This window comes from Silurus aristotelis, assembly GCF_946808225.1.
Source record: "Silurus aristotelis genome assembly, chromosome: 4".
In the NCBI taxonomy this organism is placed as follows: domain Eukaryota; kingdom Metazoa; phylum Chordata; class Actinopteri; order Siluriformes; family Siluridae; genus Silurus; species Silurus aristotelis.
In genome coordinates, this window is record NC_139577.1 from 36,449,203 (window position 1) to 36,475,331 (window position 26,129).

Genomic DNA, 26,129 nt, shown 5'->3' on the forward strand with positions numbered 1-26,129 from the left:
CAGATGACTGCATCAGACAGGGGGCTGGAGGCCACGTTGCCCCAGCTGGTGGAGGAGGGGCGAGCGCCCCACCCGCTGTACATCAGCTGTAAGCTCTCTGTGTTGGTGAGCCGGTACAGCACTATAGAGAAAGAGTGATTGGCCATCAAGTTTGCAGTCCTCACCCTCCGATACCCTCTGCTCAGACCACGGGCCGCTCCAATGGCTCCATCGCATGCAAGAGTTCAACACGCGGATCACTCTGTGGTATCTGGCACGTCAGCCGTTTAAGTTCGAGGTGGTCCACAGAGTGAGGGTGCAGATGGCTGCGGCTGATTTTCTTTCACGTTATGGGGAGGAGTCAGTTGCCGACTGGAACGCGCGGTGGTATGTGGCACAGAGTGCATGGCCGAGTGCTGTTATGTGAAAGGAGGCCAGATTCGGAGGAGACAAACGGTGAGAATCACACACCTGCGGGGAATTTGACTAATCTGTGTTCTCCTATGCAGTGAGCAGGGGAAAAAAGGACAAAAGGGAAGAGAGAACGGAGCCTCAAAAGAAAGAAGACATGAAGAGTAGTGTGTGTCCGTGTTTGTTTGAGTGAAAGCATGAAAAAAACGAATGTAAAAATAAAGTTGTTTCTGCCAATAACTTGCCCGCCAACCCACTGTTTTTTTCTTCCTCGAACACAAAGCTCTGCCACAGAGACATTTCACAGATTCCCGTAGTTTGGTTCCTGCAACATCTCAATCAGATGTATACCAGGCAAAAGAGGAAAAAATGCCCGTCTTAGCCCCTGCTCATGAGGGTGTATCCGTTTCACTCACTTCAAAGAAATGCTCAAGGTTGGCGATACTGTCATATCACATAGTTTCATGGCATGTTAGATGTTTTCAGAAAACAATGTAGATGAGATCAATCAAGATCGTCTTCAAGAGACTCAGGCTACTACAGCCACCACGACGAGCATCGAGCATGGACACTCACGGCATTATTGATGGCGTTCTCCACTTGACTGTAGGTGTTGTTCTCAAGTTCAGGGTTCTCTGAAATGCTAATATTACTGAATCTGATGTTGAAGATGAGTGCATAGGAGGTGTTTGAAATTCCTGTGGATTACACCAAGCATCCATTAGAATTCAACATATCTCATGCGACTGGGACAGTAATGTGAACAGCTGTTGCTGTTAAGTTTGAAAATAAAACAAAGACATACTCTGGTAAGTCACATTCAGCACTTTTAGGGTATCAGTGAGATTTGTGAATCGAGAACTCAGCAACGATGTGATGGCACTGAGGGCCAAACTCTCACTGGGAACCGGAGTGAAGGAGTTGAAGACCACTCTGGCCTGCACCATAGCTGAACCAGTACTGAAGACACAAAGCATAATGATTGGTAATCTTTTCAGGCAAAATTTCACAACCATGACTGATATCTCCATTTACTTATACAGGTCTGAAATAATCTTACGTTGTTTTTGGAGTGGCTGTACAAGACAACAGTGGAACGCTTGAAGTTGATGGAGGACCTGATGTATAAATACCTACTCGAAACAGGATTCATTGAAAGGTAAAAGAATTTCAAAAGCCATTTAATCTCACTCAGCACCAATAATACAACAATCCAAAAGGAAGATTGTGGAGCGCATCTTACCGCTTTTTTTCTGGAGCTCACTGAGATAGCTGATTAGATTATTGATATCTCTATATTGAATTATTTTCTCAATTTCACCTCCAGTTGGCTTTCCTGATAATCTATATATAAAAAAACAGATTATGAAATGGTGTTCATACCCACAAATGTGCAATAGCAGTAGACAAACTATTATCAATTCAGAAATCTTTGCTGCTTCGGACTTACGTGTAGTTGGAGGACTTTGGCGTTAACAGTTCAGCACCAGGTGCACTTAGAAGTGTCTTAAGCTGGAGAAATTAAATATTTTTCAGGTTAGTGTAAAAAGATAAATACTTAAAAATAAGTTCACCTTAAACAATTTTTTTAACCTCAAGTTTTTTGTCTTTTGGATATATGAAATGGCTCAGCCCTTGCTTGACCTTGACCTTAGCTTTTGATACCATTTGTCATAAGATTCTCCTTTACAGTTTAGAAAATGTTGATCAAGATGAAGGTGCATTGGAGAAATCTGTTTAATCATGTTATAATTTTAATAAAGTGTGTAATGAACATTTACAATATTTCTCTAAATTCTAATAATAGTGTAGTACCTTTGCGAACAGGGTTGCACAAGCAAGTGCACTCTTAGTGTCAATCCCAAGCCCGTATAAATAGGGAGGGGTGCATTAGGAAGGGCATCCAGTGTAAAACATGTGCGAAATCAAATGTGCGGATCACGAATCAGAATTTCATACCAGATCGGTCGAGGCCCAAGTTTCCAAAGACCACCACAGGTATTGTTAGCCAACAGGGTACCGGGAAATTGGGCTACTGTTGGCCGAAGGAGAAGAAGGAGAGGAGGAAGACATCTACAGAGACAGCAGGGAAAGGAGAAGTAGAGGAAAGTGGAGGTTCAGGTTGGTACTTTAAATGTTGCTACTATGACTGGTAAAGGGAGAGAGGGAGCTGATATGATGGAGAGGAGAAAGGTAGATATGTTGTGTGTTCAGGAGACCAAGTGGAAAGGGAGTAAGAGCAGGAACATTGGAGGTGTTTAAACTGTTCTATCATGGTGTGGATGGAAAGAGGATGATTGGGCAACTACTGCAAAAGTGATAATGGAGACAGCTAGGAAGGTACTTGGTGTAACATCTGGAAATAGAAAGGAAGATAAAGAGACATCGTGGTGGAATGAGAAGAGCATAAGGAGAAAGAGGTTTAAGGTGAAAGTTGGACTGCATCAAGGATCGACTCAGCCCTTTACTGTTTGCAGTGGTGATTTACAGGTTGACGGACGAGGTCAGACAGGAGTCTTCATGGACTATGATATTTGTGGATAATATTGTGATTTGTGGTGAGAGTAGGGAGCAGGTGGAGAAGAGCCTGGAGAGGTGGAGGTACATGCTGGAGAGAAGGGAAATGGAAGTCAGTAGGAGTAAGACAAAGTACATGTGTGTGAATGAGAGGGAGGGCAGTGGACTGGTCCGGTTGCATGGAGAAGAGGTGGAGAAGGTGGATGAATGTAGGTACCTGGGGTCAACAGTGCAATGTAATGGAGAGTGTGTTAGAGAAGTGAAGAAAAGAGTGCAGGAAGGGTGGAGTGGGTGGAGAAGAGTGATAGCAGGAATGATTTGTGATAGAAGAGTATCTGTGAGAGTGAAAGGGAAAGTTTATAGGACTGTGGTGAGACCTGAGATGTTGTATGGATTAGAGACAGTGGCATTGAGTAAAAGACAGGAGGTGGAGCTGGAGGTAGCGAAGCTGAAGATGCTGAGATTTTCATTGGTAGTGACACGAATGGACAGAATTACAAACAACTTTATTAGAGTAACAGTGCATGTAGGATGTTTTAGGGACATAGTGTGAGAGGACTGATTGAGATGGTTTAAAAAAAGAAACATTTACAGTTCGTTTTCTCTCTCTTTTATCGCTTTAAAATATCAAAATATCGTTTTGATTTCCTGCATCCTTTACTTTCCGTTGGCTCCGTCTCGTGTATTTTTGCTTTCGGAAGAGCGCTTTTTTCCCTGTTTGAGAATTTGAAAGCAGTGCGTGGAGGACATTCCCACCAGAACTACGAACACACACTACATTAACCACATTAAGGGTACGTAATTTCTCTGCTATGGCGAACATCCAGTTCACTTAGTGTGTGAAGTGTGACATGTTTAGTCAGTCTCTCTCCGAAGATCTTAGCATTAGAGGAGCGCATCCAGAGTCTAGAGAGAAGTAGTGAGTGTGAGAGCAGTCCAGGTTCTGCAGGGGAAAGTCTGGATGCCCTAGGTGAAGTTAATATTCCCCCGACTCCGGCATTAGAGCCCTCACAGCGGGGCGAATGGGTGACGACTCGGCGGCATACTCGCAAAGCCATAGCTAACGCTAAGGCTCGCCCACGGGAGCACCATTCCTCTCCGCTTCACGTGTCCAACAGGTTTGCTCTCCTCAGTGAAGCACCCGCTGAGAAACCTGAAAGAGCTCTGGTTTTAGGAGACTCCATTCTGAGGCACGTGAAATTAGCTAGAACTTTAGGGGCACCAGCAGCACAGGTTATGTGTATACCGGGAGCCAGGGCGCCGGACATAGCAGGTCAGCTTAGATTCTTAGGAAAGCACAGGTTCTCTAAGATAGTTTTTCACACAGGAGCTAATGATATACGCCTTCGACAGTCAGAGGTTACTAAGAGTAATATTATAGAGGTGTGTAAATTAGCGAAGGCAATGTCCGATGCAGTAACATGCTCTGGCCCCATCCCAATGCGACGTGGCGATGTAGCCTACAGCAGGTTATGGTCGCTGAACTGCTGGATGTCCGAGTGGTGCTCCAAAAACAATGTGGGCTTCATTAATAATTGGAGCATTTTTGAGGGCAAGGCTGGCCTGTTAGGGCGGGACGGTATCCATCCCACTCGGGAAGGAGCTGCTCTCATTTCTTGTAGTATAGGCCATAGTCTCAGAACAGCACTATTTAACAAGTGACTGTCTAAAGCAAAGGCCAGGGAGCAGACAGACAGGCTTAACCGACCGTCTGCTAGCTGCACAGAGTCGTCACTCAGGATCCATCAAATTGAGACTGTGTCTGTCCCCCGAGCAAAACCAAAATATAGGAATTCTCTGAAAGTCTGTTTTAGTAGCCTGATTAACATTAAATTAAATAGGACTGAACGCACAGCCAGCACCTCTGATCTAAAAATAGGATTGCTGAATATTAGATCTCTCACGTCTAAAGCGCTTACTATAAACGAAATTATCACCGACCAGGAGTTTAAAATAATGTGTTTAACAGAAACATAGATTACACCGAATGAATATTTAGCATTAAATGAAGCGAGTCCTCCTGGGTATAGTGACATACACCAACCACGTCTAAATGGCAGAGGAGGCTATTTATAATAATAATCTAAGCTTCACACAAAAGACTAAACAGTGTTGCCACGATTTGTTTGATGAATGCATGCTATAAAAATTTACATACATGTTTGCTAACAACACAAGGCATATGTGCACCAACTAACAGCAGAGATTTACAAGATTACAATACAAACCTCTGTTGATTCTCGATACAAACCTTTATTATATTCTCCAACATTGCAAACACAAAGATTGCTCACAAAATCACAAAAAACATGCGGGGTGTAGTTCGTTTTTACAAAAAGCTAACCAGTGTAAAAATTTTATTCTTGAGTCATTTCACTTTGACACAGCTTTTTGTAAGGCTTGATTTTTCTGCACATTTCCGCGAGTTCTTCTGCGGCTGCACAGTGCCGTCTCACTATCATATTTTCGTGTATATAAGATACACCCTGGGTGAGGCGTATGTAAAACTTTCTATAAGATGTGTCTTATATACGCGAAAATACGGTAGTGAGATGGTGACGTGGCAAAAGCCAGCGATCGGTCATGTGGATCGAGATAACCGACATAAAGTGGCAAATCTGCCCCCCCTTGTGCTCGAGATATTAGGGTTCGGCGACATATAAGAATCGACATAACCGATAAGAAAATGCTAAGACAAAGCAAGAATTTGGCGGTTCCACTTCAAAAACGTCGACTTAATAGGTTAACCAAGTTAACCAAGGTCGAGATAAGTGGGTTCGACTGTATATATATATATATATATATATATATATATATATATATATATATATATACAGTGGTACCTCGACATACGAGTGCCCTTATATACAAGTTTTTTGAGATACGAGCGGTCACTTTGCGGTTTTTTGCTTTGATACACGAGCTAGATGGCGCTGCTAGATGGCGAATCAAAGCCAGAAAGCGAAGATTGTGACGAAAATTAAGATAGTGTTGCATTAGAGGGAAAATGAGAGCTGTTTTTTTAAGGCTACTATCTCTGGGTATTGAAGTCCAGAGTAAAATGCATTATGGGTAGTGTAGTGTGGGAAAGAAGTGTGCGGGCTGGATGTTTTTCCTGTGTGCGATTTATATGATTTGTGTTCTGCAGTGCGGTCGGTTAATCCAAGTTTATCCACCTGGGAGTTATATTATACTGTAACCCTGCGAATCTATCTTCATAAAAACAAGTAAAGTGGTATGCATCGGCTAATGTTGTCCATCTCATCATTCCACGAGCATGAACTAATGAGTTGTTACGCTGCCGCCGGGAAAAGTTCAAGCGGATAAGTAACAATAAGCAAAGAAGAAAAAGTAAAAAATTTTAAGTTTAGGGATACGTAGTGTGCAGGAGTGATTAGTAAAAAACGAGTTTTCCCTCCGCCTCCACAAACTCACACACTCACACACACACACACACACACACACACACACACACACACACACACACACACACACACCCCACCGGCGTTTTCGTTAGCTCAATTCGTCTCATCTCCAAGGAAAATACACTGCATAAAACCTTATTATATCTTTACATTCTCTTTTATTATGTTTTATACAATATTTGTCATTTATAAATAAAATTGTCTTATTCAAAAACACGTAACAAAAACAACTGGGGTGTTATTTTAGGGGCTGGAACGGATTAATGGCATTTCAATTAATTTCAATGGGGAAATTTGCTTTAAAATACAAGCAATTTGACATACGAGCAAGGTTACGGAACAAATTAAACTCGTATGTCGAGGTACCACTGTACTTTATAGTGTCCAGATAGGACGGAGGATTGCGTCCTATTCTAGATCTACGTCAGCTGAACCGCTCACTATTGAGACTAAGGTTCAAGATGCTGACCCTCAAGCAAGTTGTGTCTCAGATGAAAAGGATCAGGTCAGGAGTGTCAGAGAAGGCCAGTCATTCACTTTTAAGCAGTCCCAGAGACTGCTAAGGTTTATGGCAGCGGCATCCAATGTGATTCCCCTTGGCCTCATGTACAAGAGACCCCTTCAGTGGTGGTTCAGGACCCAAAGGTTCTCACGGAGGTGGAACCCCCTCCATACTATCAAAGTCATGCCGCAAGCCCTACATTCCTTCGATGTTTGGAGTGAACCCGGGTTCCTATCTCAGGGCCCCGTGTTGGGAGTTCCCGGTCGTCGCGTAAAGCTTACGATGCGTCCCTTATGAGTCATGAGTGCCTGCTCCACCCAAAATCTATGAAAAGGGCCCCATCTGCTGTGACACATCAATTGCCTAGAGATGCTGGCTGTGCTTCTAGCATTTTAAGCATATCCTCCCGGACCTCAGAGGTCACCACGTGTCGATCGGTTCGAACAACACCCTGGTGAAATCGGCTGCCATCACGACTGCTCTGGCAACGTTTTCTCTTTTTTTGTTTATTTTATACATTTATTTAACTAGTTATAGTTCCATCTACACAATATGGACATCATTAGATATGACAGAGACACTTATATCTATTGGTGTACAATGCACTCACCTTTCGCCGTTTTTAAACCCGGACCCATTTTTTTGCACCCAGGACCTTACCGGCGTCCGCGAGGGAAATAAGCCGGTGTCAGGAACAGGTTAAGGGCACGCGCACACCGCGCTCCCTTACCTAGTATCCTGTTAGCCAACGTCCAGTCACTGGAGACTCGGGTTACCGCATGGACAGAACACTGGAGTCGGGGAAGTTAAGAGGAGGTGGAGTGTGTCTGATGGTGAACAACCACTGGTACAACAGCGCGAGCATCGTTCCTCTTTTACGCTCCTGCTCAACAAACCTGGAACTACTGACCATCAAATGTCAGCCCTTTTATCTACCTCGGGAATTCAGCTCAGTTATAGTCAGTGCCGTTTATATTCCACCTCAAGCGGACATGGACACTGCAGTATGGGATTTACATGAGACAATAATACTTCACCAAGCACAGCATCGGGACGCTGCGCTCATTGTGGTAGGAGATTTTAACAGTGCCAACCTCAAGCGCGCACTACCGAACTTTTATCAGCACATCACCTGCCAGGGGCGAAAGGACACTGGATCACTGTTACACAACATTCAAGAACAGCTACAAGGCACAATCACGTCCACCGTTTGGGAAATCGGACCATGCCGCCATCTGCCTCATGCCTATTTACAAACAAAGGCTGAAACAGGAAGCTCCAGTTCAGAGGGAGGTCGTGCGTTGGACTGACCAATCGGTGGCCGCTCTGCAGGACGCTTTGGATAACGCAGACTGGGACATGTTCCGGCGCAGCTCTGATGACGTCAACATGTTTACGGAAGCGGTTGTGGGATTCATCGAGAAACTAGTGGATGATACGGTGCAAAAAACCACCATCAGAACGTTTCTCAACCAGAAGCTGTGGGTGAATAAAACCATCCGCGACGCACTGAAATCCCGCTCCGCTGCCTACAACACGGGGCTCGCCACCGGGGACATGGATGAGTACAAGGCACAGTGCACTTTATATTTTATATTTTATACCACGCCATTCCACACAAGGACACTTTACACCTCACCATTCCGCACACAGACACTTTATGGACAATCAAAAACCATGCTTAAATTGTTTACTCTTGTTTATTGTTTAACTGCTCACTGCCATAAGCATTTTTTTGTATATATATATATTTGTATATATTCTTATTTTTATATAGTTTTTATACTTTATTTATCTGCCTTCTTTTTCTTTGTTTAATTTTTTCACCCCTTTTTATTCCCTCATGCCGGACAGTCAAAAAAAGCATTTCACCGCATGTCGTAACCTGTATGTATGTGTATGTGACAAATTTGATTTGATTTGATCACTCCTGAGAGGGATCTCCCAGGGAGGGTGCTCGAGGAGGGCTACCAGGTCCGCAAACCTTGGTCTGCCTGGCCACCTTGAGGCCACTAGGTGGAGACGGACTTCATCCTGGCGATCTCTCTCCAGAAATTCCGGAAGCAGCACGACTAGGGAAAGGCATACAGGCGTAGCCTCGGCCACACCTGAGACATGCCGTCCAGCCCTAGAGGGGCTGGTGGAGTAAGGTAGAACCAGATGGGACAGTGCGATGTCTCTTGAGATGCGAACAGTTCTACTGTCCACTCAGGCAAAAATGTAATAAGTGAAAGTAACATGTTGTCCAAAAAACAACCCTTAGGTACAGTAACAAAGTATTTATACTTCATACTACTTTATACTTATTTATACTTCCCATCTCTGTCTTCAGCAAGTCTCGGGCATCCTCCTTATCTCTGCATCGACTAAGAATGTGATATATACCTGCTGACCAAGATCTCACCTCCTCATGGGAGTGCCTGACAGGGCCTGATTGGGAGGCCATAATTGCTTACATTCACACACTCTCACTGCTGGCATATCGACCCATGCTTTTTCCCCATCGGGACCAGATTGAGAACCCCTCAAGAAAACTGTCTCTTCCTGTGTACCTCAATTCCACTGAACAAAATTGGACGAATCACCGCAACTTGGAAAACCTGCAGAAGACCAAGTAACTCAATTTGCACCAGGTCCGATGTAGGCTTTTTTTATTTTGCCAATTTAATTTCATTCTCCTATCCCATCTTTGCTCCTGCAGTGATGAGGAGTGCCATCTTGAATACATTCTTCCTCCTACAGAGCCGGTTTGTACCCGCCGCCTCGACATCAAAAAGCAGGTCCAACAGGCCTCATCCAGCTTACAGGTACCCGGTAGTTGTCTTCACTCCAGGATACTCCAATGGTGCTACAACTCTTACCTGTTCTGCCACCTTGGGGAAGCCGGTACATTTCTTTACATTTCATCCTTAGAGGGATCTTCTGGTTTTCTACAACGGGCCAATGTCCCTGTACCAATTTTACCGTCGGCCAAGAAGACAGCCCCACTCATACTTTAGCATGTGTTCTGGCTCCACGGATTCCCTCATAATATTGTCTATGACTGGGGTCCACAGTTTATGGCCAATTTCTGGAAAGAATTCTGCAGCTTTCATCCCCAGACCAATAGTAATACTGAGCAGAACCACAATCACTGCCCCACCACCATATTGTGTGGAAGAGAGGATTTGATTATCAACTTGAGACCAAGAGATCAACTTGAGGTCACTTGCAGGAAGCTCACCCTGTGCTTCGTCGGACCATTCAAGATTTTCAAGGTGCTCAACTCAGTAGTCACCCGTTTTAAACTTCCCAGGATCCTCCGCTGAGATTACTGATCAGGTGCTTCTGATGCCCGGTGACGTAGCTTCCTCTGTTTGACTTGTTTGCCGCGAATTCCGTGTTTGTATTTGTTTGTTTGTGTTTTTCTCTTTTAATAATCCTAAATTGTTTTTGTCTTTCTGACTTGTGCCTGTAGTCAGTTAAACTCGACTACGACTATTTTCATTGTCTCTCACTTTATCATATTTGTGTATCTTAACTCTGATTAAGTCTGACTTTGAGCACAGGTGAGGACTCGTTTGATTTGCAAACGGTGGCGTTGGAGATGGAGGCTTTGGAGAAACAGATTCGCAAGCTGCATGTAAAGCATGCCCGGCTGCGAGAGCGAAAAGCGGCGCTGGAAACATCCCGGGCGGACGCGCACTCGTCCCAGGTAAATTCCCGGGTTGAACCTAACGCTCCCAGCACCTCAACTTCGCGCGTTTCTCTGCCCAGACCCAGCGCACCTACAACTCCGGCAAAGGTGCAACACGGACCCTGAATGCGGCAGCGCCGGAAGAGACAAGCCAAGCCCCGGTCGAAGACGTCTCCCCCGCCACCACTACGGGCCTTCGAGATCTCGACCCGAGAACCGCTTTGCCCCTCTCCGCGAGACGGAACATGACACTGTGATTCTCTGAGATTCCATCGTCCGGCATGTCCGCGCTACCGGAGCTAAAGGTAAGGTGCACACTCGCTGTTTTCCTGGTGCTCGTGTTCTCGATGTTGCTGAGCAGGTACCCGTGATCCTGAAGGAGAACTTCGGAGCGGTTGTTCTTCATGCCGGAACGAACGACACCAGGCTGAGGCAAACGGAGATCTTAAAGAGGGACTTCAGGATCCTTGTGGAGACGGTACGCAGCACATCACCCGCAACGAGGATCATAGTGTCAGGACCTCTTCCCACTTACCAGCGAGGGGCTGAGAAGTTTAGTAGACTTTTAGCTCTAAATGAATGGTTACAGTCATGGTGTCGAGAACATAAACTTCTCTTTGTTAATAACTGGGCTAGCAACCATTTATTGTGCCTCTCTTAATGTTAGTCAGAGATTAGGATTCAGCTTTAAATCATTTGAAGTGCTCGTTCTTTAAGTTGTACTTTCAGACATGCATAGAAAACTCGCTCTGGTAACCGTGTACAGACCCCCAGGACCCTACGCTGATTTTCTTCAAGAGTTTGCTTGTTTTCTATCCGATCTCTTGATCAATTTTGATAAAGTGCTGCTTGTAGGAGATTTTAATATTCATGTAGATGATGTAAACGATGCTCTAGGATTATCATTTGTTGACTTAATAAACTCTTTTGGGGTTAAACAAAACGTCACCAGACCAACTCACCATTTTACCCACACACTAGACTTAATAATATCCCACGGAGCAGACGTCACTGTAGATATCTTACCTCAGAGTGATGACATCACAGACCATTACCTTATACTGTACGCACTACCGGTAGAGCAGATTAGCCGTGTTGCACCACGTTATCGACCTGGTAGGACTATTGTTCCAACCACTAAGGACAGATTCATAAATAACCTGCCTGATTTATCTCAATTTCTCACTAAACCCATAACTGATAATAATCTTGATGAAATAACTAACAACATAAACCTTATCCTAACTAGCACCTTAGACACCGTTGCCCCCATCCGGTTAAAAAAAGGTTAGAGAACAAGCACCTGCACCTTGGTATAATAGTCATACGCATGCCCTCAAGAGAACAGCATGTAATCTGGAGAGAAAATGGAGGAAAACTAAACTGGAGGTATTTAGAATTGCGTATAAAGACAGTATGCTCAGCTACAGACAGGCGCTAAAAGCTGCTAGAGATGAACACCTGAGCAAACTCATAGAAAACAACAAAAACAATCCCAGGTTCCTTTTCAGTACTGCAGCTAAACTAACTACAAATCAGGGCTCTGAAAATTGTGTTCCATCACAGTTTAGTAGTGAGGACTTTATGAATTTCTTCACTGAAAAAATAGATAACATTAGAAAAACAATTGTGGCAGTTTAACCTCTGACACCATCTCCTGAGACAGTGTTACCTTCAACTCCACAACTCCACTGTTTTACATGTATAGGACAGGAAGAGCTGTATAATGTTATTGCCAAAGCTAAATCGACAACATGTCAGTTAGATCCAATTCCTACTAAATTACTGAAGAAAGTGTTATATACAACTGGTGAACCTCTTCTGAATATTATTGACTCTTCACTATCGTTAGGACATGTCCCTAAATCCCTCAAGTTAGCAGTTATTCTTCTTCTTCTTCTTCTTTCGGCTGCTCCCATTAGGGGTCGCCACAGCGGATCATCCGTCTCTATACCACCCTGTCCTCTACATCTGCCTCTTTCACACCAACTACCTGCATGTCTTCCCTCACCACATCCATGAACCTCCTCCTTGGCCTTCCTCTTTTCCTCCTACCTGGTGGCTCCATCTTCAGCATTTTTCTACCAATATAATTCATGTCCCTGCTCTGCACATGTCCAAACCATCTCAATCTCGCCTCCCTCACCTTGTCACCAAAACATCCTACATGTGCTGTCCCTCTAATAAACTCATTTCTAATCTTGTCCATCCTCGTCACTCCCAACGAAAACCTTAACATCTTCAGCTCTGCTACCTCCAGCTCCACCTCCTGTCTTTTACTCAATGCCACTGTCTCTAATCCATACAACATCGCAGGTCTCACCACAGTCCTATAAACTTTCCCTTTCATTCTTGCAGATACCCTACTATCACAAATCACTCCTGTCACTCTTCTCCACCCACTCCACCCTGCCTGCACTCTTTTCTTTACTTCTCTAACACACTCTCCATTACTTTGCACTGTTGACCCCAGGTACCTGAACTCCTCCACCTTCTCCACCTCTTCTCCCTGCAACCGCATCACTCCACTGCCCTCCCTCTCATTCACACAAATGTACTCTGTCTTACTCCTACTGACTTTCATTCCCCTTCTCTTAAGCGCATATCTCCACCTCTCCAGGCTCTTCTCAACCTGCTCTCTACTCTCACCACAAATCACAATATCATCTGCAAACATCATAGTCCAGGGAGACTCCTGTCTGACCTTGTCCGTCAACCTGTCCATCACCACTGCAAACAGGAAAGGGCTCAGGGCCGATCCTTGATGCAGAACAACCTTCCCCCTGAACCAGTCTGTCGTACCTACTGCACACTTCACTGCCGTCACACTGTCCTCATACATGTCCTGCACCACCCTCACATACTTCTCTGACACACCTGACTTCCTCATACAATACCACAACTCCCCTCTCGGCACTCTGTCGTACGCTTTCTCTAAATCCGCAAATACACAATGCAGCTCCTTCTGTCCTTCTCTATACTTCTCCATCAACATCCTCAAAGCAAATAAGGCATCTGTGGTGCTCTTCCTCGGCATGAAACCAAACTGTTGCTCACAGATGGTCACCTCTTCTCTCAGCCTGGCTTCCACTACTCTTTCCCATAACTTCATGGTGTGACTGATCAACTTAATTCCCCTGTAGTTACTGCAGGTCTGCACATCTCCCTTATGTTTAAAGATTGGTACCAGCACACTCCTTCTCCATTCCTCAGGCATCCTCTCCCCTTCCAGAATCCTGTTAAACAATCTGGTTAAAAACTCCACTGCCATCTCTCCTAAACATCTCCACGCTTCTACCAGTATGTCATCTGGTCCAACCGACTTTCCATTCTTCATCCTCCTAATCGCTGCTCTCACTTCCTCCTTACTAATCCTATCTACATCCTGCTTCACCAACGCCAACTCCACATCCTCCAACCTTCTCTCTCTCTGATTTTCCTCATTCATCAGCTGCTCAAAATACTCCCTCCATCTTCTCAACACACTCTCCTCATTAGTCAACACATTTCCCTCTCCATCCTTTATTGCTCTAACTTGCAGTACATCCTTCCCAGCTCGGTCCCTCTGCCTGGCCAATCGGTATAAATCCTTTTCTCCTTCCTTAGTGTCCAACCTCTTATACAGCTCCTCATATGCCCTTTCCTTGGCTTTCGCCACATCCCTTTTTACCTGCTGCCGCATCTCCTTGTACTCCTGCCTACTTTTCTCATCACTCTGTCGATCCCACTTCTGTTTTGCCAACTTCTTTCCCCTAATGCTCTCCTGCACTTCCTCATTCCACCACCACGTCTCCTTGTCTTGCTTTCTATTTCCAGATGTCACACCAAGTACTTTTCTAGCTGCCTCCCTCATCACTCCTGCAGTAGTTGCCCAATCATCCGGCACCTCTTCACCACCACCAAGCCCCTGTCTGACCTCTTCCCTGAACCTCACACCACACTCTTCCTCCTTGAGTTTCCACCATCTTATTCTTCTTTCAATCCTTACTTTCCTCCTCTTCTTCTTCGCCTCCAAAACCATCCTACAGATCACCATCCGATGCTGTCTAGCTACACTGTCCCCCGCCAACACCTTACAGTCTCCAATCTCCTTCAGGTTGCATCTCCTACACAGAACATAATCCACCTGTGTGCACCTTCCTCCACTCTTATACGTCACCCTATGATCCTCCTTCTTCTTAAAATACGTGTTCACCACTGCCATTTCCATCCTTTTAGCAAAATCTACCACCATCTGCCCTTCCACATTCCTCTCCTTAAAACCATACCTACCCATCACCTCCTCATCACCTCTGTTCCCTTCACCTACATGCCCATTAATCACCAATCGTTCTTTCCTAGGTACACCATCCACCACTTCATCTAATTCACTCCAGAATCTTTCCTTCTCCTCCATCTCACAGCCAACTTGTGGAGCATAGGCACTGATGACATTTATCATCATCCCTTCAACCTCCACCTTCACGATCATCACCCTATCAGAAACTCTCTTCACCTCCACTACACTCTTACTGTACTCTTCCTTCAGAATCACCCCTACACCATTTCTCTTTCCATCCACACCATGATAAAACAGTTTAAACCCACCTCCAATGTTCCTGGCCTTACTCCCTTTCCACTTGGTCTCCTGAACACACAGCATATCTACCTTTCTCCTCGCCATCATATCAGCTACCTCTCTCCCTTTACCAGTCATAGTACCAACATTTAAAGTACCAACCCGAACCTCTACTCTCCTACACTGCTCCTTTTCCTGCCGTCTCTGTAGACGTCTTCCTCCTCTCCTTCTCCTCCTTCGGCCAACAGTAGCCCAATTTCCACCGGTACCCTGTCGGCTAACGATACCTGTGGCGGTCGTTGTTAACCCGGGCCTCGACCGATCCGGTATGAAATTCTCATTTGTGATCCGCATATTAGCAGTTAGCAGTTATTAAGCCCCTCATTAAAAAAACTAATCTGGATCCAAACACACTATCGAATTACAGACCAATTTCAAATCTCCTATTTATGTCTAAGATTTTAGAAAAGATTGTCGCTGCCCAGTTATGTTCCTACCTGCAAGAGAACAATATCTTTGAAGAATTTCAGTCAGGTTTTAGGCCCCATCATAGCACAGAAACTGCTCTAGTTAAAATCACTAATGACCTGTTTTTAGCTTCAGACCAAGGCTTCATCTCGCTGTTGGTTCTACTAGATCTTAGTGCTGCATTCGACACTATAGACCATGATCTCCTCCTAGATCGCTTACAAAATTACATCGGCATTCAGGGACAGGCATTAACTTTCTTTCGGCTTCTCCCGTTAGGGGTCGCCACAGCGGATCCTCCGCACGTTTGATTTGGCACGTTTTACGCTGGATGCCCTTCCTAACGCAACCCTCCCCAATTTATCCGTGCTTGGGACCGGCACTAAGAGTGGCTGGGGATGGTTCCCTGACCGGGGATCGAACCCGGGTCGCAGCGGTGAGAGCGCTGCATCTTAACCACTAGACCACCAGGGGACCATTCAGGGACAGGCATTAAGCTGGTTTAAATCCTACCTGTCCGATCGTTACCATTTCGTAGATTTAAATGGAGAGCTATCCAGGCTAATGCAAGTAAATTATGGTGTGCCGCAAGGTTCAGTTCTAGGACCCCTGCTCTTCACAATATACATGCTTCCATTAGGAAATATTATTAGTAGGCATAGAATTAGCTTCCATTGTTATGCTGATGATACTCAGCTATATATCTCATCTAAACCAGGCGATACAGCTCAATTAGCTCGGAAAACTGAGTGTGTTAAGGAAATAAGAGATTGGATGACCCATAACTTTCTACTTTAAAATTCTGATAAGACTGAGATTTTGCTCATTGGCCCAAAAACTAGTATACAGACGGTCCAGCATCTCAACCTGCATTTAGACGGATGTTCTGTAACCACTAGTGGTAAAAGACCTGGGAGTTACAGTGAGGAAAATAAGTATTTGAACACCCTGCTATTTTGCAAGTTCTCCCACTTAGAAAGCATGGAGGGGTCTGAAATTGTCATCGTAGGTGCATGTCCACTGTGAGAGACATAATCTAAAAAAAAAATCCAGAAATCACAATGTATGATTTTTTAACTATTTATTTGTATGATACAGCTGCAAATAAGTATTTGAACACCTGAGAAAGTCAATGTTAATATTTGGTACAGTAGCCTTTGTTTGCAATCACAGAGGTCAAACGTTTCCTGTAGTTTTTCACCAGGTTTGCACACACTGCAGGAGGGATTTTGGCCCACTCCTCCACACAGATCTTCTCTAGATCAGTCAGGTTTCTGGCCTGTCGCTGAGAAACACGGAGTTTGAGCTCCCTCCAAAGATTCTCTATTGGGTTTAGGTCTGGAGACTGGCTAGGCCATGCCAGAACCTTGATATGCTGCTTACAGAGCCACTCCTTGGTTATCCAGGCTGTGTGCTTCGGGTCATTGTCATGTTGGAAGACCCAGCCTCGACCCATCTTCAATGCTCTAACTGAGGGAAGGAGGTTGTTCCCCAAAATCTCGCAATACATGGCCCCGGTCATCCTCTCCTCAATACAGTGCAGTCGCCCTGTTCCATGTGCATAAAAACTCCCGCAAAGCATGATGCTACCACCCTCATGCTTCACAGTAGAGATGGTGTTCTTGGGATGGTACTCATCATTCTTCTTCCTCCAAACACCTTTAGTGGAATTTTGACCCAAAAGTTCTATTTTGGTCTTATCTGACCACATGACTTTCTCCCATGACTCCTCTGGATCATCCAAATGGTCATTGGCAAACTTAAGACGTACCTGGACATGTGCTGGTTTAAGCAGGGGAACCTTCCGTGCCATGCATGATTTCAAACCATGACGTCTTAGTGTATTACCAACAGTAACCTTGGAAACGGTGGTCCCAGCTCTTTTCAGGTCATTGACCAGCTCCTCCTGTGTAGTTCTGGGCTGATTTCTCACCTTCCTTAGGATCATTGAGACCCCACGAGGTGAGATCTTGCATGGAGCCCCAGTCCGAGGGAGATTGACAGTCATGTTTAGCTTCTTCCATTTTCTAATGATTGCTCCAACAGTGGACCTTTTTTCACCAAGCTGCTTGGCAATTTCCCCGTAGCCCTTTCCAGCCTTGTGGAGGTGTACAATTTTGTCTCTAGTGTCTTTGGACAGCTCTTTGGTCTTGGCCATGTTAGTAGTTGGATTCTTACTGATTGTATGGGGTGGACAGGTGTCTTTATGCAACTAACGACCTCAAACAGGTGCATCTAATTTAGGATAATAAATGTAGTGGAGGTGGACATTTTAAAGGCAGACTAACAGGTCTTTGAGGGTCAGAATTCTAGCTGATAGACAGGTGTTCAAATACTTATTTGCAGCTGCATCATACAAATAAATAGTTTAAAAATCATATATTGTGATTTCTGGATTTTTTTTTTTTTTAGATTATGTCTCTTACAGTGGACATGCACCTACGATGACAATTTCAGACCCCTCCATGATTTCTAAGTGGGAGAACTTGCAAAATAGCAGGGTGTTCAAATACTTATTTTCCTCACTGTATTTTAGACAGCAACTTGTCTTTCAAATATCATATCAACCAAGTTACAAAAACAGCCTTCTTTCACCTTAGAAATATTTCTAAGTTAAGAAACATGTCCATGAGTTTATGACCTCCAGAATAGACTACTGTAATGCATTACTAGGTGGATGTCGTGCATCAATGATAAACAAGCTTCAGTTAGTCCAGAATGCAGCAGCCAGAGTTCTCACAAGGTCAAGAAAATATGATCACATAACCCTATTCTTATCGTCCCTACATTGGCGTCCTGTTTAGTTTCGAATAGACTACAAACTATTACTTTTCACTTATAAAGCACTAAATGGTTTGGTTCCCATGTATCTATCCAGTCTTTTAACATGCTACAATCCGCCACGCTCCCTGAGATCTCAAAACTCTGGAACTCTAGTAGTTCCTAGAATAGCAAAGTCCACTAAAGGTGGTAGAGCATTTTCACATTTAGCTCCTAAACTCTGGAATACTCTTCCTGACAGTGTTCGGGGCTCAGACACACTCACCCAGTTTAAGTGTAGATTATAACATATCTTTTTAGCAAAGCCTACACATAACACACATCACATATCATAACCTTGTGCTCCAGAACATCTGATCACATGCACATTATCAACTTGTGCTGTTAATATCATGAACAGCAGCTACGCTAATTCCACTCCACTGCTTCTCTTTCTCTCCCCATCCCGAGACACCCTGAGGTTTGGCCAGCTCCAGTCACCTCCCACCTCGTGATGATTACGGACCTTTGAAGAAGTAGATGCCGAACTCGCAAACATCCCGAACCATCTAGAGACGTACCAGTGCCATTTGGATCCCGCTACATGTGTGAAGTTTTGACATTGGACCTCCTGGAGCGTTTAAAGGCTCTGGCATGGAGAAGCTGATGCTGGATCTGTGATGATCACAAATGCTGAGCTTATAAAACTAGGAGCTACTAACCATATAGACTGTATAAGACTGCAGAAAGAACATCACTTATAATCTTATACTCCAGTAATCATGTTAGTTCTCACTCTCCAGTGTTCTGTATTGTTGAAAGATTTATGATCAAACTCTTGATGTCACCCATTTGAGGATGGGTTCCCCTTTTGAGTCTGGTTCCTCTCAAGGTTTCTTCCTCATAACATCTAAGGGAGTTTTTCCTTGCCACAGTCGCCACAGCTTGCTCATCAGGGACAAATTCACACCATTCACCTTAACTGTTGATTTGTGTAAAGCTGCTTTGAGACAATGTCTGTTGTGAAAAGCGCTATACAAATAAACTTGACTTGACTCCGCTTACACCTGACATTCCATGGCTCATGTCTCAAGCCAGTCTGAGCCCTGCTACTAAAGGATGCCATTCTCATTAATTTCCTGCCAGATTATCTTTTTAGCTCTGTGCGTTCTTGAGCTATATATTGCTATTCTGAATGTTTTCCTTCCAGTTGCCGTCCCCTTTTGGATTACAATTTCATCTGTCCTGCATTGCTGGTTTGGATTTATGAACTGTAAATTTTGACTGTGTTTGCATTCTCTCTGATGCTCTGCGCATTTTGGAACTGTGCCTCCCATCTCCTGCTGCCTGACTTTCCATTAAAGAACTTATCTTAAAACCACTGCTGGAGTCTTGCATTTGGGTCCAACCAAACTACACGTATGATTATCTGCAATTTTTTCTCTGTCGCTCTCTCTCTCTCTCTTTATGAATCTTTACCACAGCTGGTTTTAAAATGTTTTATAATAGTTAACACTCACCACTTTATTAATAGATCTCTTCAGCTTGGTTTCAGTGTTGTTGCTGAGGTCAGGTGTCTCCGTCATGCTGATGTTACTAAGGCTGAATGTGAAGATGACAGCATAGGAAGTGTTTGAAATTTCTAGGGGAAAGAAACATGTTTTTAGTATGTTTGGTAAGATGTATATTTAAATTAAAAGTGTTTTTTTAGTGAAGATAAATACATACTTTCACTTGTAAAGTTTGTGACTTGTATTAAATCACTTATGCTTGTGAGCTGAGAACTTAACAGGACCAGAGTCTCAGTAGGAATAGGTGCAGATGAATTGAACACCAATATGGTTTGACCCACACCTGTACTAGCTCTGAAGATATAAAGCATATTGCAGATTATATTTTTCTTTTCAAATTATTTTAGCTTTTTATCTTTATTTATATAAATATGTAAAAATGTAACATACATCATGAAGAAAGGCACTGTGTAAGTTGAAAGGTTGGGAGATGTCGTATAAATTGTTAATTCTGCACTTGAATAATTGGATGAAGTGACAGCTTTAGTGAATGTAGTTGTGGCTAAAATTGCAGTGTCCTCCACAGTTTTTGCTTTAGCTGTGCTTATTTCAGATTTATTCAAAGTTGTTAAAGTTACATCCTCAGTTGTAGTGCTTGTAATTAGTGAACTTGGCAAAACAGATGTATATACATTTGATTCTTCACTTGAAAAACTTAGAGTTGCAGAAGATTGTTGTACATTTGTAAAAAATGTTGGTGGTGCAGTTGGCTGAGCAGAGGATGAACTTTCAATTATCAATTCTGATTTAGATGTTCGAGTTGTTGGTGTAATGTATATGGCTGTAGAAATTATAGAATGCTCTGGAGCTGTTAGTGCTTCAGTTGTAATGTTTAGAGGGAGAGTCATTGTAGATGTGGTTGTGGCCATGCTTATTTCGGGTGATTTCATGGTTGTTAGTTGTAAAATTGTTGGTATAGATGATGTTTCCTCTGCAGCCGAAGTGTTTGGAATTGAAATATCACTTGTCTTCACTGTTGCTGGAACACTTGTAAATGTAGTGGTTAGTGTCTTCTTTCTAGTTGTTTGTGCTTCAACTGTAGTAATTGGAAATAGGGTAATTGCAGATGAAGTTGATTTTGATGTTAATGTTTCTGTTGTTGTTTTGGGATCAGGAGGGGATGCTGATGCATATTTGGTCATTGGTGTAGTCGAAGACTGAGTTTTTGGTTTTACAGTCCTAGTGCTTAAAGTTATACTAAACGGTGATGCTGTTGTTGACTTTATGGTCTTTGCAACCTGTTTTGTAGGCTCAGTAACAGTGGTTCCTTCTACTAGAGTTACAATATAAAATGTTCTCTGAGCTTCTATTGTGCTTGTTGGTTCTTTAGTGTCTGTGTTTTTAGTAGTTCTTGTTTGTTCTGTGGTTGTTGTAGACTGTGAGGTGAATTCAGTGATAGAGATTTCTTTGGATGTTGGTATTGTGATTAATGTTACAGATGTATGTGTATTTGCAGGAGTTTTCTTTGTAGTTAGTGGTACTTCTGTTGTGGAGGTTGGAGTGGAAATATTTAAATATACAGTTAAATCTGTAGGTGCAATTGTTTTTGATATTGGTCCTGCAGTAATTGTAGTTTCCTGTTTTGTGGATTCTCTAGTAAAGTGTGATTCCTTGATGGGTGTGGATAGTTTTAAAAGTGAATCTGAAATTCTTGACATTTCTTTTGTAGTTATTTGTACTTCAGTCACAGATTTTGGGGTGCCTACAGTTGATTCTGTTGTAGGTTCAGGCTGGCTGGCCAGTTGTTCTGTTGTAAACATTGCTGTTCTCATAGTTTTAGTTGCCTGTATAGTTGTAGGGGCAGTTGATGGTGTTGATTTTACTTCAGTCATGGTGGGTGGCACTATGGTGGTCATTAATATATTTGACTCTGCTTTTGCTGCTTCCATGGTTATTGTAGACTGTGTTGTAAATTCAGTGGTAATGGCCACTTCTTTTGATGGTTTGATTGTAGATGTTTCTTTTAATTCTGAAGTTGTTGATGCTTCAGGTGTGGTACTTTTAATCATAGTAATTAAAGATGCATTTGAGCCTGGTGTCATAAGTTCTGTGGAGGTTACAGCCTCAGCCGGTGCTGTGAATTCAGTTAGAATGGTTGCTTCCATTGTTTGAGTGATAGATTGTGGCACCATTTGTCTTGTAATTGATGGAGGTTGATCTGTAGTTTTTGGTGATTTAGTTGTGGTGCTTGCAGATATGTTAGTTGTTAATATAGTTGTTTCTGCTTTTGTTGACTTTGTGGTTGTTCTATCCTGTGTTGTAGATTCAATGGTAGTGGTTGTTTCTATTGTCAGTGGTGTAGTTAGTAAAGAAGTTGTGTATGAAGTTGATGGCATTTTTTCAGTTGTTTCTGGAACTATGGTGCTTGTTAATGGAGTTAATATTGCTGTCATTTGTTCTCTGAATGGTGTAGTCTCTATTGTGGATTTTATGCTTGTGGTAATATCTATCGCAAGAAATGTAGATGGGGGCACATTTGTATGGATTTCCTCTGTAATTGTTGATTCTCCAGTTGGGATGCTTAAGCCAAAATCTTTATTAGATGTTAATCTAGTAAATTCTTGTTTAGTTTGATGTTCAGATGTAGGTGTAGTTAATAGATTTTTCTCTGTAGATGTTTGTACTGTATTTATGAATGGAGTTATGATGGTTGGTAAAAGAGTTCTTTCTCCTGTTGTTGGTCCAATGTTTATTGGAGCCTGTGTGGATTCAGGTTTAATTGTCATTTCTTTTGTTGATGATATTTTATGTGTAGTTTGTTTTACCTCTGCAATTCCTAGTTCTTCAGGTGTGGTGTTTATAACCAGAATACTTGTAAATGCAGTTGTGCCTGCTGTTGTTGTTTCTGTTGGTGTTATAGTCTTCGTTGTGGATTTAATAGAGGCAGTTGCTTCCATTTTCAGAGTTGCAGGAGGTGTCACAGTTGTAGGTGCATTTGGTGTAGTTTCCACTGTAGTTGATGATTCAGTTTTGATGCTTGCAGATAAGTCAGTTGTTAATCCAATAAATTCTGCAGTTGCTTCTGATGTTATTACATTTGTAGTTGTCTGTTTTTTTGTGAAATCTATGGTAGTTTCTGGTTTAGCAGTTGGTATAGTTGTTAGTCTTACAAGTGAAGTTGGGATTGTTGATTTTTCTTTCATAATTGTTTGTTCTTTATTTGCAGTGATAGGAAATAAAACAGTTGTGTCTGCAGTTTCGTTTATGGATTCAGTGTCAGTAACTTGTTCTGTTGATGTAATTGTTCTATCTGCTGTTGTTATAGAATCAGTGGCAGTGGACACTTCTGTTGATAGTAGTTTAGTCTGAGATACAGATGTAGGTGTAGTTAATAGATTTTTCTCTGTAGTTGTTTGTACTTCTGTTGCAGCTGGAGTTGTGATGGTTGCTAAAAGAGTTGGTTCTGCTGTTTTTTGTTCTGTGGTGGATGTAGCCTGAATTGTGGTTTCAATTTTATGAGAGGATTCTGGTGTTAGTATTATATTTGGAGTTTTAGGTGTAGTTAACAGAGTGTTCTCTGTAGTTATTAGTTGGTCCATTGTGGTGCTTGGAGTTAATGTAGTTTTCAATTCAAATAATTCTACTGTATTTAAATCGGTATTTATTGTAGAGTGTGTTGTGGATTTCGAGCTAGTGGCTACTTCTGTTGTTAGTATTGTAGTTTGTGGCATAGTTGTAGCTTTATTTGTTGGTGTCCCCTCGGTAGTTGTCAATGTTTCAGGGGCTGGAATCAGTATAGAAGATGTAGCTAATTTTGCTCTTGTTGGTTCTGCAATTGTTGTAGCTTGTGATGTAAATAAGGTAGCGAGCAATTCTGTTGTTGTTGGTTTTGTGGTTGTGTTAGTCTGTGTTGTGGATTCAGCGATAGCAGTCGCTGAATCTGACAGTATTGTAGTTGATGTAGTTAAAATAGAATCCTCTCTAGTTGTTGAGGATTCAGTTATTGTGCTTGGAATAAAATTAAATGTTAATTCAGTTGATTCTGTTATTGCTGTTCCTGTGGTTGTTACAGACTGTTTTTTATGCTCAGTAGGAATGGGCATTTCTGTTGTTGGTACAGTTGTAGCTGTAGTTGTTGGTGTCTCCTCTGTAGTTGCTGATGTCTTATATAAAGTGCTTGGAATCACATTAGTTGTTAATTCTGCTGTAGTTGATTTTGTTGTTTCAACTTGTGCTGTTGAAATTGTTGTAGGTGTAGTTGTTTGTGTTCCCTCTGTAGTTGCTGAGGTTGGAGTTGTAGTGTTTGGGCTCAGAATAGTTGTAGATTCAATTAGTTGTCTTCGTGTCAATACTGTTGTTGTTGGTTCTGTGGTCGTGGTATCTCGTGTTGTGGATTCAGTGATAGTAATCTCTTCTGTCAATATTGTAATTGTAGGAATAGTTAATACAGAATCATCTGTAGTTGTTGATGATTCAGTTATTGTGCTTAGAAACAAAGTAGTTGTTAAATCAGTTGATTTTGTTGCTGCATTTTCTGTTGTTGTTGCAGCCTGTTTTATGTATTCAGTAGTAATTGTCATTTCTTTCATTGGTACTGTTGTAGCTGTAGTTGTTGGTGTCTCCTCTGTTGTTAACAATGTCTTATATACAGTGATTGGAATCAGTGTAGTTGTAAATGCTGTTAATTCTGCTGTTTCATCCTGTGCTGTAAAAATTGTTGTACGTGTTATGTTTGGTCTTTCCTCTGTAGTAAGTGAGGCTGTTGTGTATGGGCCCAGAATAGTTGTAGATTCAGTTAAATCATTTGGTGTCATTTCTGTAATTGTGGTAAACTGTGTCACTTTTGTCAGTATTGTGCTTGATGGTATAGTTGCAGGTGTAGCTGTAGTTGATGGTGTTCCCTCTGTAGTTGCTGAGGCAGAATTTGTGGTGTGTGGGCCCAGATTAGTTTCAGTTAATTCAGTTAATTCACTTGGTGTCACTACTGTTGTTGTTGTTTCTGTGGTTGTGGTAACCTGTGTTGTGGATTCAGTGATAGTAGTCATGTTTGTCAGTATTTTACTTGATGGTATAATTGTAGATGTAGTTAATAGAGAATTCTCTCTATTTGTTGTTGATTCAGTAATTGTGCTTGGAAATAAAATAGTTGTTAATTCAGTTGATTTTGCAGCCTGTTTATTATATCCAGTGGTTGTAGTCATTTCTGTTGTTGGTACAGTTGCAGCTGTAGTTGTTGGTGTCTTCTCTGTAGTTGCTGATGTCTTATATGCAGTGTTTGGAATTAGTGTGGTTGTAAATTCTGTAAAGTCTGCTGTAGTTGATTCTGTTGTTGCAGCTTGTGTTGTTATTACAGGTGTAGCTGTAGTTGATTTTGTTCCCTTTGTAGTTGCTGAGGCTGGAGTTGTTGTATCTGGGCCCACAATAGTTGTATATTCAGTTAGTTTTCTTGTTGTCATTTCTGAGGTTGATGGTTCTGTGGTTGTTGTAACTTGTGTTGTGGATTCAGTGATTATATTCATTTCTGCTAGTATCGTAGTTGATGGTATCGTTGTAGATGTGGTTAATAGAGAATCCTCTGCAGTTGTTGTTGATTCTGTTACTGTGTTTGGAACTAAAGTAGATGTTAGTTTAATTGATTCTGTTGTTGCTGTTTCGGCAGCTGTTTCAACTGATTGATTATATCCAGTGGTAGTGGTAATTTCTGTTGTTGCTATAGTTGTAGCTGTAGTTGTTGGTGTCTCCTCTGTAGTTACTGATGTCTTATGTAAAGTGCTTGGAATCAGTGTAGTTGTAAATGCTGTTAATTCTGCTGTAGTTGATTCTATTGTTTTTGCTTGTGTTATAATTACAGGTGTAGCTGTAGTTGCTGGTGTTCCCTCTGTAGTTGCTGAGGCTGGATTTGTGGTGTGTGGGCCCAGAATAGTTGTAGATTCAATTAATTCACTTGGTGTCAATACTGTTGTTCTTGATTCTGTAGTTGTGGTAGCCTGTGTTGTGGATTCAGTCATACTAGTCACTTTTGTCAGTATTGTACTTGATGGTATAGTTGTAGATGTAGTTAATAGAGAATCCTCCCTAGTTGTTGTTGATTTAGTTATTGTGCTTGAAAATAAAAAAGTTGTTAAATCAGTTGATTCTGCAGCCTGTTTATTATATCCAGTGGTTGTAGTCATTTCTGTTGTTGGTACAGTTGCAGCTGTAGTTGTTGGTGTCTCCTCTGTAGATGCTAATGTCTTATATGCAGTGCTTGGAATTAGTGTAGTTGTAAATGCTGTAAAATTTGCTGTAGTTGATTCTGTTGTTTCAGCTTGTGTTGATATTA

The 26,129-nt window shown here is 42.4% G+C and overlaps 1 protein-coding gene and 2 long non-coding RNA genes across 3 annotated transcripts in view; 2 read left to right on the plus strand and 1 right to left on the minus strand.

Annotated features, from left to right (window-relative positions):
• LOC310724685 (uncharacterized protein) overlaps nt 1-19,346 on the plus strand; it is a 69,859-nt gene extending 50,513 nt beyond the window's left edge. Inside the window, exon 3 of the mRNA XM_083538961.1 lies at nt 18,768-19,346. The gene's annotated coding sequence lies outside the window, so the exon portion shown is untranslated. The remainder of the gene's footprint in view (nt 1-18,767) is intronic.
• On the minus strand, nt 1,451-24,683 carry LOC310724696. Its single transcript, XR_014533150.1, has 6 exons — nt 20,258-24,683; nt 20,025-20,161; nt 19,817-19,938; nt 1,841-1,902; nt 1,634-1,734; nt 1,451-1,523 (listed from the first exon to the last, which is right to left on the minus strand). It is a non-coding gene; the product is annotated as an uncharacterized lncRNA (long non-coding RNA).
• LOC310724689 lies at nt 10,373-11,135 on the plus strand. Its single transcript, XR_014533139.1, has 2 exons — nt 10,373-10,528; nt 10,591-11,135. It is a non-coding gene; the product is annotated as an uncharacterized lncRNA (long non-coding RNA).
• Nucleotides 24,684-26,129: the final 1,446 nt, after the last annotated feature.